The following is a 21,235-nucleotide window of genomic DNA, read 5'->3' as shown; positions in this document are numbered from 1 at the left end:
GACCTAAATAAACTGGAGCAGTGGGCAGCAACCAACAGAATGGTTTTTAACAGGGAAAAATGCAAAGTACTACATCTGGGCAATAAAAATGAAAAAAGCATATACAGAATGGGAGGAATAGAGCTAAGCAACAGTACATGTGAAAAAGACTTAGGTATACTAATAGATCATAGACTGAACATGAGTCAACAGTGTGATGCAGCAGCAAAAAAGGCAAATACAATTCTGGGATGTATTAACAGAAGCATACAGTCTAGATCACGTGAAGTCATTATCGGTCTTTACTCCTCTTTGGTCAGACCTCATCTGGAATACTGTGTACAGTTTTGGGCACCACATTTTAAAAAAGACATAGACAAACTGGAGCAAGTTCAGAGAAGAGCGACCAGAATGGTGACTGGTCTGCAAACCATGTCCTATGAGGAACGGTTGCAGGATTTGGGAATGTTTAGCTTGCAAAAAAGAAGACTGAGAGGAGACTTAATAGCTGTCTACAAATATGTCAAGGGCTGTCACATTGTAGAAGGATCATCTTTATTCTCATTTGCACAAGGAAAGACTAGAAGCAATGGGATGAAACTAAATGGGAGGAGACACAGATTAGATATTAGAAAAAACTTTTTGACAGTTAGGGTGATTAATGAGTGGAACAGGCTGCCACGAGAGGTGGTGAGTTCCCCTTCAATGGACGTCTTCAAACAGAGGCTGGACAGACATCTGTCTGAGATGATCTAGTGAATCCTGCTTTGAGCAGGGGGTTGGACCAGATGACCCAGGAGGTCCCTTCCAACTCTACCATTCTATGATTCTATGATTCTATGATTCACTTCTACAAGCCCAAATATTTTTTCAGAGCTAGATGCAGATAAAAATTATTTTGAATTTGCAACCTGGTGGAGGTTAGTATAGATGGACTAATAGAACTAGTCCCACACACTGCTACATGCCCAAATATTTTTTCAGAGCTAGATGTAGATTAAAATTATTTTGAATTTGCAACCTGGTGGAGGTTAGTATAGATGGACTAATAGAACAAGTCCCACACACTGCTACAAGCCCAAGCCCAAATATTTTTTTCAGAACAAGATGCCGATAAAAAATTTTTTTAGTTTGCAACCTGGTGGAGGTTAGTATAGATGGACTAATAGAACAAGTCCCACACACTGCTACAAGCCGAAATATTTTTTCAGAGCTAGATGCAGATAAAAATTATTTTTAATTTGCAACCTGGTGGAGGTTAGTATAGATGGACTAATAGAAAAAGTCCCACACACTGCTACAAGCCCAAGCCCAAATATTTTTTCAGAGCTAGATCCAGATAAAAATTATTTTGAATTTGCAACATGGTGGAGGTTAGTATAGATGGACTAATAGAACAAGTCCCACACACTGCTACAAGCCCAAGCCCAAATATTTTTTCAGAGCTAGATGAAGATAAAAATTATTTTGAATTTGCAACCTGGTGGAGGTTAGTATAGATGGACTAATAGAACAAGTCCCACACACTGCTACAAGCCCAAGCCCAAATATTTTTTCAGAGCTAGATTCAGATAAAAATTATTTTGAATTTGCAAATTGGTGGAGGTCAGTATAGATGGACTAATAAAACAAGTCCCACACACTGCTACAAGTCCAAGCCCAAATATTTTTTCAGAGCTAGATGCAGATAAAAATTATTTTGAATTTGCAAATTGGTGGAGGTCAGTATAGATGGACTAATAAAACAAGTCCCACACACTGCTACAAGTCCAAGCCCAAATATTTTTTCAGAGCTAGATGCAGATAAAAATTATTTTGAATTTTCTATCTGGTGGAGGTTAGTATAGATGGACTAATAGAACAAGTCCCACACACTGCTACAAGCCCAAGCCCAAATATTTTTTCAGAGCTAGATGCAGATAAAAATTATTTTGAATTTGCAACCTGGTGGACGTTAGTATAGATGGACTAATAGAACAAGTCCCACAAACTGCTACAAGCCCAAATATTTTTTCAGAGCTAGATGCAGATAAAAATTATTTCGAATTTGCAAGCTGGTGGAGGTTAGTATAGATGGACTAATAGAACAATTGCCACACACTGATACAAGCCAAAGCCCAAATATTTTTTCAGAGCTAGGTGCAGATAAAAATTATTTTGTATTTGCAACCTGGTGGAGGTTAGTATAGATGGACTAATAGAACTAGTCCCACACACTGCTACATGCCCAAATATTTTTTCAGAGCTAGATGCAGATTAAATGTATTTTGAATTTGCAACCTGGTGGAGGTTAGTATAGATGGACTAATAGAACAAGTCCCACACACTGCTACAAGCCCAAGCCCAAATATTTTTTCAGAACAAGATGCCGATAAAAAATTTTTTTAGTTTGCAACCTGGTGGAGGTTAGTATAGATGGACTAATAGAACAAGTCCCACACACTGCTACAAGCCCAAATATTTTTTCAGAGCTAGATGCAGAAAAAAAATATTTTTAATTTGCAAGCTGGTGGAGGTTAGTATAGATGGACTAATAGAACAAGTCCCACACACTGCTACAAGCCCAAGCCCAAATATTTTTTCAGAGCTAGATGCATATAAAAATTATTTTAAATTTGCAACCTGGTGGAGGTTAGTATAGATGGACTACTAGAACAAGTCCCACACACTGCTACAAGCCCAAGCCCAAATATTTTTTCACAGCTAGATGCAGATAAAAATTATTTTCAATTTGCAAACTGGTGGAGGTTAGTATAAATGGACTAATAGAACAAGTCCCACACACTGCTACAAGCCCAAGCCCAAATATTTTTTCAGAGCTAGATGCAGATAAAAATTATTTTTAATTTGCAACCTGGTGGAGGTTAGTATGGATGGACTAATAGAACAAGTCCAACACACTGCTACAAGCCCAAGCCCAAATATTTTTTCAGAGCTAGATGCAGATAAAAAATATTTTGAATTTGCAACCAGGTGGAGGTTAGTATAGATTGACTAATAGAACATGTCACACACACTGCTACAAGCCCAAGCCCAAATATTTTTTCAGAGATAGATGCAGATAAAAATTATTTTGAATTTGTAACATGGTGGAGGTTAGTATAGATGGACTAATAGAACAATCCCACACACTGCTACAAGACCAAGCCCAAATATTTTTTCAGCGCTAGATGCAGATAAAAATTATTTTGAATTTGCAACCTGGTGGAGGTTAGTATAGATGGACTAATAGAACAAGTCCCACACACTGCTACAAGCCCAAGCCCAAATATTTTTTCAGAGCTAGATGCAGATAAAAATTATTTTGAATTTGCACATTGGTGGAGGTCAGTATAGATGGACTAATAGAACAAGTCCCACACACTGCTACAAGTCCAAGCCCAAATATTTTTTCAGAGCTAGATGCAGGTAAAAATTATTTTGAATTTGCAATCTGGCGGAGGTTAGTATAGATGGACTAATAGAACAAGTCCCACACACTGCTACAAGCCCAAGCCCAAATATTTTTTCAAAGCTAGATGCAGATAAAAATTATTCTGAATTTGCAACCTTGTGGAGGTTAGTATAGATGGACTAATAGAACAAGTCCCACACACTGCTACAAGCCCAAATATTTTTTCAGAGATAGATGCAGATAAAAATTATTTCGAATTTGCAAGCTGGTGGAGGTTAGTATAGATGGACTAATAGAACAAGTGACACACACTGCTACAAGCCAAAGCCCAAATATTTTTTCAGAGCTAGATGCAGATAAAAATTATTTTTAATTTGCACATTGGTGGAGGTCAGTATAGATGGACTAATAGAACAATTCCCACACACTGCTACAAGTCCAAGCCCAAATATTTTTTCAGAGCTAGATGCAGATAAAAATTATTTCAAATTTGCAACCTGGTGGAGGTTAGTATAGATGGACTAATAGAACAAGTGCCACACACTGCTACAAGACAAAGCCCAAATATTTTTTCAGAGCTAGGTGAAGATAAAAATTATTTTGAATTTGCAACCTGGTGGAGGTTAGTATAGATGAACTAATAGATCAAGTCCCACACACTGCTACAAGCCCAAATATATTTTCAGAGTAAATGCAGATAAAAATTATTTTGAATTTGCAACCTGGTGGAGGTCAGTATAGATGGACTAATAGAACAAGTCCCATACACTGCTACAAGTCCAAGCCCAAATATTTTTTCAGAGATCGATGCAGATAAAAATTATTTTGAATTTGCAATCTGGTGGAGGTTAGTATAGATGGACTAATAGAACAAGTCCCACACACTGCTACAAGCCCAAGCCCAAATATTTTTTCAGAGCTAGATGCAGATAAAAATTATTTTGAATTTGCAACCTGGTGGAGGTTACTATAGATGGACTAATAGAACAAGTCCCACACACTTCTACAAGCCCAAATATTTTTTCAGAGCTAGATGCAGATAAAAATTATTTCGAATTTGCAAGCTGGTGGAGGTTAGTATAGATGGACTAATAGAACAAGTGCCACACACTTCTACAAGCCAAAGCCCAAATATTTTTTCAGAGCTAGATGCAGATAAAAATTATTTTGAATTTGCAACCTGGTGGAGGTTAGTATAGATGGACTAATAGAACTAGTCCCACACACTGCTACATGCCCAAATATTTTTTCAGAGCTAGATGTAGATTAAAATTATTTTGAATTTGCAACCTGGTGGAGGTTAGTATAGATGGACTAATAGAACAAGTCCCACACACTGCTACAAGCCCAAGCCCAAATATTTTTTCAGAACAAGATGCCGATAAAAAAAATTTTAATTTGAAACCTGATCGGGGTTAGTATAGATGGACTAATAGAACAAGTCGCACACACTGCTACAAGCCGAAATATTTTTTCAGAGCTAGATGCAGATAAAAATTATTTTTAATTTGCAACCTGGTGGAGGTTAGTATGGATGGACTAATAGAACAAGTCCAACACACTGCTACAAGCCCAAGCCCAAATATTTTTTCAGAGCTAGATGCAGATAAAAAATATTTTGAATTTGCAACCAGGTGGAGGTTAGTATAGATTGACTAATAGAACATGTCACACACACTGCTACAAGCCCAAGCCCAAATATTTTTTCAGAGATAGATGCAGATAAAAATTATTTTGAATTTGTAACATGGTGGAGGTTAGTATAGATGGACTAATAGAACAAGTCCCACACACTGCTTCAAGACCAAGCCCAAATATTTTTTCAGAGCTAGATGCAGATAAAAATAATTTTGAATTTGCAACCTGGTGGAGGTTAGTATAGATGGACTAATAGAACAAGTCCCACACACTGCTACAAGCCCAAGCCCAAATATTTTTTCAGAGCTAGATGCAGATAAAAATTATTTTGAATTTGCACATTGGTGGAGGTCAGTATAGATGGACTAATAGAACAAGTCCCACACACTGCTACAAGTCCAAGCCCAAATATTTTTTCAGAGCTAGATGCAGATAAAAATTATTTTGAATTTGCAATCTGGCGGATGTTAGTATAGATGGACTAATAGAACAAGTCCCACACACTGCTACAAGCCCAAGCCCAAATATTTTTTCAGAGCTAGATGCAGATAAAAATTATTTTGAATTTACAACCTTGTGGAGGTTAGTATAGATGGACTAATAGAACAAGTCCCACACACTGCTACAAGCCCAAATATTTTTTCAGAGATAGATGCAGATAAAAATTATTTCGAATTTGTAAGCTGGTGGAGGTTAGTATAGATGGACTAATAGAACAAGTGCCACACACTGCTACAAGCCAAAGCCCAAATATTTTTTCAGAGCTAGATGCAGATAAAAATTATTTTTAATTTGCACATTGGTGGAGGTCAGTATAGATGGACTAATAGAACAATTCCCACACACTGCTACAAGTCCAAGCCCAAATATTTTTTCAGAGCTAGATGCAGATAAAAATTATTTCAAATTTGCAACCTGGTGGAGGTTAGTATAGATGAACTAATAAATCAAGTCCCACACACTGCTACAAGCCCAAGCCCAAATATATTTTCAGAGTAAATGCAGATAAAAATTATTTTGAATTTGCAACCTGGTGGAGGTCAGTATCGATGGACTAATAGAACAAGTCCCACACACTGCTACAAGTCCAAGCCCAAATATTTTTTCAGAGATCGATGCAGATAAAAATTATTTTGAATTTGCAATCTGGTGGAGGTTAGTATAGATGGACTAATAGAACAAGTCCCACACACTGCTACAAGCCCAAGCCCAAATATTTTTTCAGAGCTAGATGCAGATAAAAATTATTTTGAATTTGCAACCTGGTGGAGGTTACTATAGATGCACTAATAGAACAAGTCCCACACACTTCTACAAGCCCAAATATTTTTTCAGAGCTAGATGCAGATAAAAATTATTTCGAATTTGCAAGCTGGTGGAGGTTAGTATAGATGGACTAATAGAACAAGTGCCACACACTTCTACAAGCCAAAGCCCAAATATTTTTTCAGAGCTAGATGCAGATAAAAATTATTTTGAATTTGCAACCTGGTGGAGGTTAGTATAGATGGACTAATAGAACTAGTCCCACACACTGCTACATGCCCAAATATTTTTTCAGAGCTAGATGTAGATTAAAATTATTTTGAATTTGCAACCTGGTGGAGGTTAGTATAGATGGACTAATAGAACAAGTCCCACACACTGCTACAAGCCCAAGCCCAAATATTTTTTCAGAACAAGATGCCGATAAAAAAAATTTTAATTTGAAACCTGATCGGGGTTAGTATAGATGGACTAATAGAACAAGTCGCACACACTGCTACAAGCCGAAATATTTTTTCAGAGCTAGATGCAGATAAAAATTATTTTTAATTTGCAACCTGGTGGAGGTTAGTATGGATGGACTAATAGAACAAGTCCAACACACTGCTACAAGCCCAAGCCCAAATATTTTTTCAGAGCTAGATGCAGATAAAAAATATTTTGAATTTGCAACCAGGTGGAGGTTAGTATAGATTGACTAATAGAACATGTCACACACACTGCTACAAGCCCAAGCCCAAATATTTTTTCAGAGATAGATGCAGATAAAAATTATTTTGAATTTGTAACATGGTGGAGGTTAGTATAGATGGACTAATAGAACAAGTCCCACACACTGCTTCAAGACCAAGCCCAAATATTTTTTCAGAGCTAGATGCAGATAAAAATAATTTTGAATTTGCAACCTGGTGGAGGTTAGTATAGATGGACTAATAGAACAAGTCCCACACACTGCTACAAGCCCAAGCCCAAATATTTTTTCAGAGCTAGATGCAGATAAAAATTATTTTGAATTTGCACATTGGTGGAGGTCAGTATAGATGGACTAATAGAACAAGTCCCACACACTGCTACAAGTCCAAGCCCAAATATTTTTTCAGAGCTAGATGCAGATAAAAATTATTTTGAATTTGCAATCTGGCGGATGTTAGTATAGATGGACTAATAGAACAAGTCCCACACACTGCTACAAGCCCAAGCCCAAATATTTTTTCAGAGCTAGATGCAGATAAAAATTATTTTGAATTTACAACCTTGTGGAGGTTAGTATAGATGGACTAATAGAACAAGTCCCACACACTGCTACAAGCCCAAATATTTTTTCAGAGATAGATGCAGATAAAAATTATTTCGAATTTGTAAGCTGGTGGAGGTTAGTATAGATGGACTAATAGAACAAGTGCCACACACTGCTACAAGCCAAAGCCCAAATATTTTTTCAGAGCTAGATGCAGATAAAAATTATTTTTAATTTGCACATTGGTGGAGGTCAGTATAGATGGACTAATAGAACAATTCCCACACACTGCTACAAGTCCAAGCCCAAATATTTTTTCAGAGCTAGATGCAGATAAAAATTATTTCAAATTTGCAACCTGGTGGAGGTTAGTATAGATGAACTAATAAATCAAGTCCCACACACTGCTACAAGCCCAAGCCCAAATATATTTTCAGAGTAAATGCAGATAAAAATTATTTTGAATTTGCAACCTGGTGGAGGTCAGTATCGATGGACTAATAGAACAAGTCCCACACACTGCTACAAGTCCAAGCCCAAATATTTTTTCAGAGATCGATGCAGATAAAAATTATTTTGAATTTGCAATCTGGTGGAGGTTAGTATAGATGGACTAATAGAACAAGTCCCACACACTGCTACAAGCCCAAGCCCAAATATTTTTTCAGAGCTAGATGCAGATAAAAATTATTTTGAATTTGCAACCTGGTGGAGGTTACTATAGATGCACTAATAGAACAAGTCCCACACACTTCTACAAGCCCAAATATTTTTTCAGAGCTAGATGCAGATAAAAATTATTTCGAATTTGCAAGCTGGTGGAGGTTAGTATAGATGGACTAATAGAACAAGTGCCACACACTTCTACAAGCCAAAGCCCAAATATTTTTTCAGAGCTAGATGCAGATAAAAATTATTTTGAATTTGCAACCTGGTGGAGGTTAGTATAGATGGACTAATAGAACTAGTCCCACACACTGCTACATGCCCAAATATTTTTTCAGAGCTAGATGTAGATTAAAATTATTTTGAATTTGCAACCTGGTGGAGGTTAGTATAGATGGACTAATAGAACAAGTCCCACACACTGCTACAAGCCCAAGCCCAAATGTTTTTTGAGAGCAAGATGCAGATAAAAATTATTTTTAATTTGCAACCTGGTCGGGGTTAGTATAGAAGGACTAATAGAACAAGTCCCACACACTGCTACAAGACGAAATATTTTTTCAGAGCTAGATGCAGATAAAAATTATTTTGAATTTGCAACCTGGTGGAGGTTAGTATAGATGGACTAATAGAACAAGTTCAACACACTGCTACAAGCCCAAGCCCAAATATTTTTTCAGAGCTAGATGCAGATAAAAATTATTTTGAATTTGCAACCAGGTGGAGGTTAGTATAGATGGACTAATAGAACATGTCACACACACTGCTACAAGCCCACGCCCAAATATTTTTTCAGAGATAGATGCAGATAAAAATTATTTTGAATTTGCAACCTTGTGGAGGTTAGTATAGATGGACTAATAGAACAAGTCCCACACACTGCTACAAGCCCTAATATTTTTTCAGAGATAGATGCAGATAAAAATTATTTCGAATTTGCAAGCTGGTGGAGATTAGTATAGATGGACTAATAGAACAAGTGCCACACACTGCTACAAGCCAAAGCCCAAATATTTTTTCAGAGCTAGATGCAGATAAAAATTATTTTGAATTTACAACCTGGTGGAGGTCAGTATAGATGGAATAATAGAACAAGTCCCACACACTGCTACAAGTCCAATCCCAAATATTTTTTCAGAGCTAGATGCAGATAAAAATTATTTTGAATTTGCAATCTGGTGGAGGTTAGTATAGATGGACTAATAGAACAAGTCCCACACACTGCTACAAGCCCAAGCCCAAATATTTTTTCAGAGCTAGATGCAGATAAAAATTATTTTGAATTTGCACATTGGTGGAGGTCAGTATAGATGGACTAATAGAACAAGTCCCACACACTGCTACAAGTCCAAGCCCAAATATTTTTTCAGAGCTAGATGCAGATAAAAATTATTTTGAATTTGCAATCTGGCGGAGGTTAGTATAGATGGACTAATAGAACAAGTCCCACACACTGCTACAAGCCCAAGCCCAAATATTTTTTCAGAGCTAGATGCAGATAAAAATTATTTTGAATTTGCAACCTTGCGGAGGTTAGTATAGATGGACTAATAGAACAAGTCCCACACACTGCTACAAGCCCAAATATTTTTTCAGAGATAGATGCAGATAAAAATTATTTCGAATTTGCAAGCTGGTGGAGGTTAGTATAGATGGACTAATAGAACAAGTGCCACACACTGCTACAAGCCAAAGCCCAAATATTTTTTCAGAGCTAGATGCAGATAAAAATTATTTTTAATTTGCAACCTGGTGGAGGTTAGTATAGATGGACTAATAGAACAAGTCCAACACACTGCTACAAGCCCAAGCCCAAATATTTTTTCAGAGCTAGATGCAGATAAAAATTATTTTGAATTTGCAACCAGGTGGAGGTTAGTATAGATGGACTAATAGAACATGTCACACACAATGCTACAAGCCCAAGCCCAAATATTTTTTCAGAGATAGATGCAGATAAAAATTATTTTGAATTTGCAACATGGTGGAGGTTAGTATAGATGGACTAATAGAACAAGTCCCACACACTGCTACAAGACCAAGCCCAAATATTTTTTCAGAGCTAGATGCAGATAAAAATTATTTTGAATTTGCAACCTGGTGGAGGTTAGCATAGATGGACTAATAGAACAAGTCCCACACACTGCTACAAGCCCAAGCCCAAATATTTTTTCAGAGTTAGATGCAGATAAAAATAATTTTGAATTTGCACATTGGTGGAGGTCAGTATAGATGGACTAATAGAACAATTCCCACACACTGCTACAAGTCCAAGCCCAAATATTTTTTCAGAGCTAGATGCAGATAAAAATTATTTCAAATTTGCAACCTGGTGGAGGTTAGTATAGATGGACTAATAGAACAAGTGCCACACACTGCTACAAGACAAAGCCCAAATATTTTTTCAGAGCTAGGTGCAGATAAAAATTATTTTGAATTTGCAACCTGGTGGAGGTTAGTATAGATGAACTAATAGATCAAGTCCCACACACTGCTACAAGCCCAAGCCCAAATATATTTTCAGAGTAAATGCAGATAAAAATTATTTTGAATTTGCAACCTGGTGGAGGTCAGTATAGATGGACTAATAGAACAAGTCCCACACACTGCTACAAGTCCAAGCCCAAATATTTTTTCAGAGATCGATGCAGATAAAAATTATTTTGAATTTGCAATCTGGTGTTGGTTAGTATAGATGGACTAATAGAACAAGTCCCACACACTGCTACAAGCCCAAGCCCAAATATTTTTTCAGAGCTAGATGCAGATAAAAATTATTTTGAATTTGCAACCTGGTGGAGGTTACTATAGATGGACTAATAGAACAAGTCCCACACACTTCTACAAGCCCAAATATTTTTTCAGAGCTAGATGCAGATAAAAATTATTTCGAATTTGCAAGCTGGTGGAGGTTAGTATAGATGGACTAATAGAACAAGTGCCACACATTTCTACAAGCCAAAGCCCAAATAATTTTTCAGAGCTAGATGCAGATAAAAATTATTTTGAATTTGCAACCTGGTGGAGGTTAGTATAGATGGACTAATAGAACTAGTCCCACACACTGCTACATGCCCAAATATTTTTTCAGAGCTAGATGTAGATTAAAATTATTTTGAATTTGCAACCTGGTGGAGGTTAGTATAGATGGACTAATAGAACAAGTCCCACACACTGCTACAAGCCCAAGCCCAAATATTTTTTCAGAACAAGATGCAGATAAAAAAAATTTTTAGTTTGCAACCTGGTGGAGGTTAGTATAGATAGACTAATAGAACAAGTCCCACACACTGCTACAAGCCCAAATATTTTTTCAGAGCTAGATGCAGATAAAAATTATTTTTAATTTGCAACCTGGTGGAGGTTAGTATAGATGGACTAATAGAACAAGTCCCACACACTGCTACAAGCCCAAGCCCAAATATTTTTTCAGAGCTAGATGCAGATAAAAATTATTTTGAATTTGCAACCTGGTGGAGGTTAGTATAGATGGACTACTAGAACAAGTCCCACACACTGCTAAAAGCCCAAGCCCAAATATTTTTTGAGAGCAAGATGCAGATAAAAATTATTTTTAATTTGCAACCTGGTCGGGGTTAGTATAGAAGGACTAATAGAACAAGTCCCACACACTGCTACAAGACGAAATATTTTTTCAGAGCTAGATGCAGATAAAAATTATTTTGAATTTGCAACCTGGTGGAGGTTAGTATAGATGGACTAATAGAACAAGTTCAACACACTGCTACAAGCCCAAGCCCAAATATTTTTTCAGAGCTAGATGCAGATAAAAATTATTTTGAATTTGCAACCAGGTGGAGGTTAGTATAAATGGACTAATAGAACATGTCACACACACTGCTACAAGCCCACGCCCAAATATTTTTTCAGAGATAGATGCAGATAAAAATTATTTTGAATTTGCAACCTTGTGGAGGTTAGTATAGATGGACTAATAGAACAAGTCCCACACACTGCTACAAGCGATAATATTTTTTCAGAGATAGATGCAGATAAAAATTATTTCGAATTTGCAAGCTGGTGGAGATTAGTATAGATGGACTAATAGAACAAGTGCCACACACTGCTACAAGCCATAGCCCAAATATTTTTTCAGAGCTAGATGCAGATAAAAATTATTTTGAATTTGCAACCTTGTGGAGGTTAGTATAGATGGACTAATAGAACAAGTCCCACACACTGCTACAAGCCCAAATATTTTTTCAGAGATAGATGCAGATAAAAATTATTTCGAATTTGCAAGCTGGTGGAGATTAGTATAGATGGACTAATAGAACTAGTCCCACACACTGCTACATGCTCAAATATTTTTTCAGAGCTAGATGCAGATTAAAATTATTTTGAATTTGCAACCTGGTGGAGGTTAGTATTGATGGACTAATAGAACAAGTCCCACACACTGCTACAAGCCCAAGCCCAAATATTTTTTCAGAACAAGATGCCGATAAAAATTTTTTTTAGTTTGCAACCTGGTGGAGGTTAGTATAGATGGACTAATAGAACAAGTCCCACACACTGCTACCAGCCCAAATATTTTTTCAGAGCTAGATACAGATAAAAATTATTTTTAATTTGCAACCTGGTGGAGGTTAGTATAGATGGACTAATAGAACAAGTCCCACACACTGCTACAAGCCCAAGCCCAAATATTTTTTCAGAGCTAGATGCAGATAAAAATTATTTTGAATTTGCAACCTGGTGGAAGTTAGTATAGATGGACTAATAGAACAAGTCCCACACACTGCTACAAGCCCAAGCCCAAATATTTTTTCAGAGCAAGATGCAGATAAAAATTATTTTTAATTTGCAACCTGGTCGGGGTTAGTATAGATGGACTAATAGAACAAGTCCCACACACTGCTACAAGCCCAAGCCCAAATATTTTTTCAGAGCTAGATGCAGATAAAAATTATTTTGAATTTGAAAATTGGTGGAGGTCAGTATAGATAGACTAATAGAACAAGTCCCAAACACTGCTACAAGTCCAAGCCCAAATATTTTTTCAGAGCTAGATGCAGATAAAAATTATTTTGAATTTGCAATCTGGTGGAGGTTAGTATAGATGGACAAATAGAATAAGTCCCACACACTGTTACAAGCCCAAGCCCAAATATTTTTTCAGAGCTAGATGCAGATAAAAATTATTTCGAATTTGCAAGCTGGTGGAGGTTAGTATAGATGGACTAATAGAACAAGTGCCACACACTGCTACAAGCCCAAGCCCAAATATTTTTTCAGAGCTAGGTGCAGATAAAAATTATTTTGAATTTGCAACCTGGTGGAGGTTAGTATAGATGGATTAATAGATCAAGTCCCACACACTGCTACAAGCCCAAGCCCAAATATTTTTTCAGAGCTAGATGCAGATAAAAATTATTTTGAATTTGCAACCTGGTGGAGGTCAGTATAGATGGACTAATAGAACAAGTCCCACACACTGCTACAAGTCCAAGCCCAAATATTTTTTCAGAGCTAGATGCAGATAAAAATTATTTTGAATTTGCAATCTGGTGGAGGTTAGTATAGACGGAATAATAGAACAAGACCCACACAGTGCTACAAGCCCAAGCCCAAATATTTTTTCAGAGCTAGATGCAGATAAAAATTATTTTGAATTTGCAACCTGGTGGAGGTTAGTATAGATGGACTAATAGAACAAGTACCACACACTGCTACAAGCCCAAATATTTTTTCAGAGCTAGATGCAGATAAAAATTATTTCGAATTTGCAAGCTGGTGGAGGTTAGTATAGATGGACTAATAGAACAAGTGCCGCACACTGCTACAAGCCAAAGCCCAAATATTTTTTCAGAGCTAGATGCAGATAAAAATTATTTTGAATTTGCAACCTGGTGGAGGTTGGTATAGATGGACTAATAGAACTAGTCCCACACACTGCTACATGCCCAAATATTTTTTCAGAGCTAGATGTAGATTAAAATTATTTTGAATTTGCAACCTGGTGGAGGTTAGTATAGATGGACTAATAGAACAAGTCCCACAAACTGCTTTAAGCCCAAGCCCAAATATTTTTTCAGAACAAGATGCCGATAAAAACATTTTTTAGTTTGCAACCTGGTGGAGGTTAGTATAGATGGACTAATAGATCAAGTCCCACACACTGCTACAAGCCCAAATATTTTTTCAGAACTAGATGCAGATAAAAATTATTTTTAATTTGCAACCTGGTGGAGGTTAGTATAGATGGACTAATATAACAAGTCCCACACACTGCTACAAGCCCAAGCCCAAATATTTTTTCAGAGCTAGATGCAGATAAAAATTATTTTGAATTTGCAACCTGGTGGAGGTTAGTATAGATGGACTACTAGAACAAGTCCCACAAACTGCTACAAGCCCAAGCCCAAATATTTTTTCAGAGCAAGATGCAGATAAAAATTATTTTTAATTTGCAACCTGGTCGGGGTTAGTATAGAAGGACTAATAGAACAAGTCCCACACACTGCAACAAGCCGAAATATTTTTTCAGAGCTAGATGCAGATAAAAATTATTTTGAATTTGCAACCTGGTGGAGGTTCGTATAGATGGACTAATAGAACTTGTTAAACACACTGCTACAAGCCCAAGCCCAAATATTTTTTCAGAGATAGATGCAGATAAAAATTATTTTGAATTTGCAACATGGTGGAGGTTAATATAGATGGACTAATAGAACAAGTACCACACACTGCTACAAGCCCAAGCCCAAATATTTTTTCAGAGCTAGATGCAGATAAAAATTATTTTGAATTTGCAACCTTGCGGAGGTTAGTATAGATGGACTAATAGAACAAGTCCCACACACTGCTACAAGCCCAAGCCCAAATATTTTTTCAGAGCTAGATGCAGATAAAAATTATTTTGAATTTGCAATCTGGCGGAGGTTAGTATAGATGGACTAATAGAACAAGTCCCACACACTGCTACAAGCCCAAGCCCAAATATTTTTTCAGAGCTAGATGCAGATAAAAATTATTTTGAATTTGCAATCTGGCGGAGGTTAGTATAGATGGACTAATAGAACAAGTCCCACACACTGCTACAAGCCCAAGCCCAAATATTTTTTCAGAGCTAGATGCAGATAAAAATTATTTTGAATTTGCAACCTTGCGGAGGTTAGTATAGATGGACTAATAGAACAAGTCCCACACACTGCTACAAGCCCAAATATTTTTTCAGAGATAGATGCAGATAAAAATTATTTCGAATTTGCAAGCTGGTGGAGGTTAGTATAGATGGACTAATAGAACAAGTGCCACACACTGCTACAAGCCAAAGCCCAAATATTTTTTCAGAGCTAGATGCAGATAAAAATTATTTTTAATTTGCAACCTGGTGGAGGTTAGTATAGATGGACTAATAGAACAAGTCCAACACACTGCTACAAGCCCAAGCCCAAATATTTTTTCAGAGCTAGATGCAGATAAAAATTATTTTGAATTTGCAACCAGGTGGAGGTTAGTATAGATGGACTAATAGAACATGTCACACACAATGCTACAAGCCCAAGCCCAAATATTTTTTCAGAGATAGATGCAGATAAAAATTATTTTGAATTTGCAACATGGTGGAGGTTACTATAGATGGACTAATAGAACAAGTCCCACACACTGCTACAAGACCAAGCCCAAATATTTTTTCAGAGCTAGATGCAGATAAAAATTATTTTGAATTTGCAACCTGGTGGAGGTTAGCATAGATGGACTAATAGAACAAGTCCCACACACTGCTACAAGCCCAAGCCCAAATATTTTTTCAGAGTTAGATGCAGATAAAAATAATTTTGAATTTGCACATTGGTGGAGGTCAGTATAGATGGACTAATAGAACAATTCCCACACACTGCTACAAGTCCAAGCCCAAATATTTTTTCAGAGCTAGATGCAGATAAAAATTATTTCAAATTTGCAACCTGGTGGAGGTTAGTATAGATGGACTAATAGAACAAGTGCCACACACTGCTACAAGACAAAGCCCAAATATTTTTTCAGAGCTAGGTGCAGATAAAAATTATTTTGAATTTGCAACCTGGTGGAGGTTAGTATAGATGAACTAATAGATCAAGTCCCACACACTGCTACAAGCCCAAGCCCAAATATATTTTCAGAGTAAATGCAGATAAAAATTATTTTGAATTTGCAACCTGGTGGAGGTCAGTATAGATGGACTAATAGAACAAGTCCCACACACTGCTACAAGTCCAAGCCCAAATATTTTTTCAGAGATCGATGCAGATAAAAATTATTTTGAATTTGCAATCTGGTGGTGGTTAGTATAGATGGACTAATAGAACAAGTCCCACACACTGCTACAAGCCCAAGCCCAAATATTTTTTCAGAGCTAGATGCAGATAAAAATTATTTTGAATTTGCAACCTGGTGGAGGTTACTATAGATGGACTAATAGAACAAGTCCCACACACTTCTACAAGCCCAAATATTTTTTCAGAGCTAGATGCAGATAAAAATTATTTCGAATTTGCAAGCTGGTGGAGGTTAGTATAGATGGACTAATAGAACAAGTGCCACACATTTCTACAAGCCAAAGCCCAAATAATTTTTCAGAGCTAGATGCAGATAAAAATTATTTTGAATTTGCAACCTGGTGGAGGTTAGTATAGATGGACTAATAGAACTAGTCCCACACACTGCTACATGCCCAAATATTTTTTCAGAGCTAGATGTAGATTAAAATTATTTTGAATTTGCAACCTGGTGGAGGTTAGTATAGATGGACTAATAGAACAAGTCCCACACACTGCTACAAGCCCAAGCCCAAATATTTTTTCAGAACAAGATGCAGATAAAAAAAATTTTTAGTTTGCAACCTGGTGGAGGTTAGTATAGATAGACTAATAGAACAAGTCCCACACACTGCTACAAGCCCAAATATTTTTTCAGAGCTAGATGCAGATAAAAATTATTTTTAATTTGCAACCTGGTGGAGGTTAGTATAGATGGACTAATAGAACAAGTCCCACACACTGCTACAAGCCCAAGCCCAAATATTTTTTCAGAGCTAGATGCAGATAAAAATTATTTTGAATTTGCAACCTGGTGGAGGTTAGTATAGATGGACTACTAGAACAAGTCCCACACACTGCTAAAAGCCCAAGCCCAAATATTTTTTGAGAGCAAGATGAAGATAAAAATTATTTTTAATTTGCAACCTGGTCGGGGTTAGTATAGAAGGACTAATAGAACAAGTCCCACACACTGCTACAAGACGAAATATTTTTTCAGAGCTAGATGCAGATAAAAATTATTTTGAATTTGCAACCTGGTGGAGGTTAGTATAGATGGACTAATAGAACAAGTTCAACACACTGCTACAAGCCCAAGCCCAAATATTTTTTCAGAGCTAGATGCAGATAAAAATTATTTTGAATTTGCAACCAGGTGGAGGTTAGTATAAATGGACTAATAGAACATGTCACACACACTGCTACAAGCCCACGCCCAAATATTTTTTCAGAGATAGATGCAGATAAAAATTATTTTGAATTTGCAACCTTGTGGAGGTTAGTATAGATGGACTAATAGAACAAGTCCCACACACTGCTACAAGCGATAATATTTTTTCAGAGATAGATGCAGATAAAAATTATTTCGAATTTGCAAGCTGGTGGAGATTAGTATAGATGGACTAATAGAACAAGTGCCACACACTGCTACAAGCCAAAGCCCAAATATTTTTTCAGAGCTAGATGCAGATAAAAATTATTTTGAATTTGCAACCTTGTGGAGGTTAGTATAGATGGACTAATAGAACAAGTCCCACACACTGCTACAAGCGATAATATTTTTTCAGAGATAGATGCAGATAAAAATTATTTCGAATTTGCAAGCTGGTGGAGATTAGTATAGATGGACTAATAGAACTAGTCCCACACACTGCTACATGCTCAAATATTTTTTCAGAGCTAGATGCAGATTAAAATTATTTTGAATTTGCAACCTGGTGGAGGTTAGTATTGATGGACTAATAGAACAAGTCCCACACACTGCTACAAGCCCAAGCCCAAATATTTTTTCAGAACAAGATGCCGATAAAAATTTTTTTTAGTTTGCAACCTGGTGGAGGTTAGTATAGATGGACTAATAGAACAAGTCCCACACACTGCTACCAGCCCAAATATTTTTTCAGAGCTAGATACAGATAAAAATTATTTTTAATTTGCAACCTGGTGGAGGTTAGTATAGATGGACTAATAGAACAAGTCCCACACACTGCTACAAGCCCAAGCCCAAATATTTTTTCAGAGCTAGATGCAGATAAAAATTATTTTGAATTTGCAACCTGGTGGAAGTTAGTATAGATGGACTAATAGAACAAGTCCCACACACTGCTACAAGCCCAAGCCCAAATATTTTTTCAGAGCAAGATGCAGATAAAAATTATTTTTAATTTGCAACCTGGTCGGGGTTAGTATAGATGGACTAATAGAACAAGTCCCACACACTGCTACAAGCCCAAGCCCAAATATTTTTTCAGAGCTAGATGCAGATAAAAATTATTTTGAATTTGAAAATTGGTGGAGGTCAGTATAGATAGACTAATAGAACAAGTCCCAAACACTGCTACAAGTCCAAGCCCAAATATTTTTTCAGAGCTAGATGCAGATAAAAATTATTTTGAATTTGCAATCTGGTGGAGGTTAGTATAGATGGACAAATAGAATAAGTCCCACACACTGTTACAAGCCCAAGCCCAAATATTTTTTCAGAGCTAGATGCAGATAAAAATTATTTCGAATTTGCAAGCTGGTGGAGGTTAGTATAGATGGACTAATAGAACAAGTGCCACACACTGCTACAAGCCCAAGCCCAAATATTTTTTCAGAGCTAGGTGCAGATAAAAATTATTTTGAATTTGCAACCTGGTGGAGGTTAGTATAGATGGATTAATAGATCAAGTCCCACACACTGCTACAAGCCCAAGCCCAAATATTTTTTCAGAGCTAGATGCAGATAAAAATTATTTTGAATTTGCAACCTGGTGGAGGTCAGTATAGATGGACTAATAGAACAAGTCCCACACACTGCTACAAGTCCAAGCCCAAATATTTTTTCAGAGCTAGATGCAGATAAAAATTATTTTGAATTTGCAATCTGGTGGAGGTTAGTATAGACGGAATAATAGAACAAGACCCACACAGTGCTACAAGCCCAAGCCCAAATATTTTTTCAGAGCTAGATGCAGATAAAAATTATTTTGAATTTGCAACCTGGTGGAGGTTAGTATAGATGGACTAATAGAACAAGTACCACACACTGCTACAAGCCCAAATATTTTTTCAGAGCTAGATGCAGATAAAAATTATTTCGAATTTGCAAGCTGGTGGAGGTTAGTATAGATGGACTAATAGAACAAGTGCCGCACACTGCTACAAGCCAAAGCCCAAATATTTTTTCAGAGCTAGATGCAGATAAAAATTATTTTGAATTTGCAACCTGGTGGAGGTTGGTATAGATGGACTAATAGAACTAGTCCCACACACTGCTACATGCCCAAATATTTTTTCAGAGCTAGATGTAGATTAAAATTATTTTGAATTTGCAACCTGGTGGAGGTTAGTATAGATGGACTAATAGAACAAGTCCCACAAACTGCTTTAAGCCCAAGCCCAAATATTTTTTCAGAACAAGATGCCGATAAAAACATTTTTTAGTTTGCAACCTGGTGGAGGTTAGTATAGATGGACTAATAGATCAAGTCCCACACACTGCTACAAGCCCAAATATTTTTTCAGAACTAGATGCAGATAAAAATTATTTTTAATTTGCAACCTGGTGGAGGTTAGTATAGATGGACTAATATAACAAGTCCCACACACTGCTACAAGCCCAAGCCCAAATATTTTTTCAGAGCTAGATGCAGATAAAAATTATTTTGAATTTGCAACCTGGTGGAGGTTAGTATAGATGGACTACTAGAACAAGTCCCACAAACTGCTACAAGCCCAAGCCCAAATATTTTTTCAGAGCAAGATGCAGATAAAAATTATTTTTAATTTGCAACCTGGTCGGGGTTAGTATAGAAGGACTAATAGAACAAGTCCCACACACTGCAACAAGCCGAAATATTTTTTCAGAGCTAGATGCAGATAAAAATTATTTTGAATTTGCAACCTGGTGGAGGTTCGTATAGATGGACTAATAGAACATGTTAAACACACTGCTACAAGCCCAAGCCCAAATATTTTTTCAGAGATAGATGCAGATAAAAATTATTTTGAATTTGCAACATGGTGGAGGTTAATATAGATGGACTAATAGAACAAGTACCACACACTGCTACAAGCCCAAGCCCAAATATTTTTTCAGAGCTAGATGCAGATAAAAATTATTTTGAATTTGCAACGTGGTGGAGGTTAGTATAGATGGACTAATAGAACAAGTCCCACACACTGCTACAAGCCCAAGCCCAAATATTTTTTCAGAGCTAGATGCAGATAAAAATTATTTTGAATTTGCAACCTGGTGGAGGTTAGTATAGATGGACTAATATAACAAGTCCCACACACTGCTACAAGCCCAAGCCCAAATATTTTTTCAGAGCTAGATGCAGATAAAAATTATTTTGAATTTGCAACCTGGTGGAGGTTAGTATAGATGGACTACTAGAACAAGTCCCACAAACTGCTACAAGCCCAAGCCCAAATATTTTTTCAGAGCAAGATGCAGATAAAAATTATTTTTAATTTGCAACCTGGTCGGGGTTAGTATAGAAGGACTAATAGAACAAGTCCCACACACTGCAACAAGCCGAAATATTTTTTCAGAGCTAGATGCAGATAAAAATTATTTTGAATTTGCAACCTGGTGGAGGTTCGTATAGATGGACTAATAGAACATGTTAAACACACTGCTACAAGCCCAAGCCCAAATATTTTTTCAGAGATAGATGCAGATAAAAATTATTTTGAATTTGCAACATGGTGGAGGTTAATATAGATGGACTAATAGAACAAGTACCACACACTGCTACAAGCCCAAGCCCAAATATTTTTTCAGAGCTAGATGCAGATAAA

The sequence above is a fragment of the Phyllobates terribilis genome, unplaced genomic scaffold (genome assembly GCF_046119375.1).
Source record: "Phyllobates terribilis strain yellow unplaced genomic scaffold, ASM4611937v1 Scaffold_12__6_contigs__length_324123572, whole genome shotgun sequence".
Lineage (NCBI taxonomy): Eukaryota > Metazoa > Chordata > Amphibia > Anura > Dendrobatidae > Phyllobates > Phyllobates terribilis.
Note: the sequence above shows the minus strand (reverse complement) of the source record.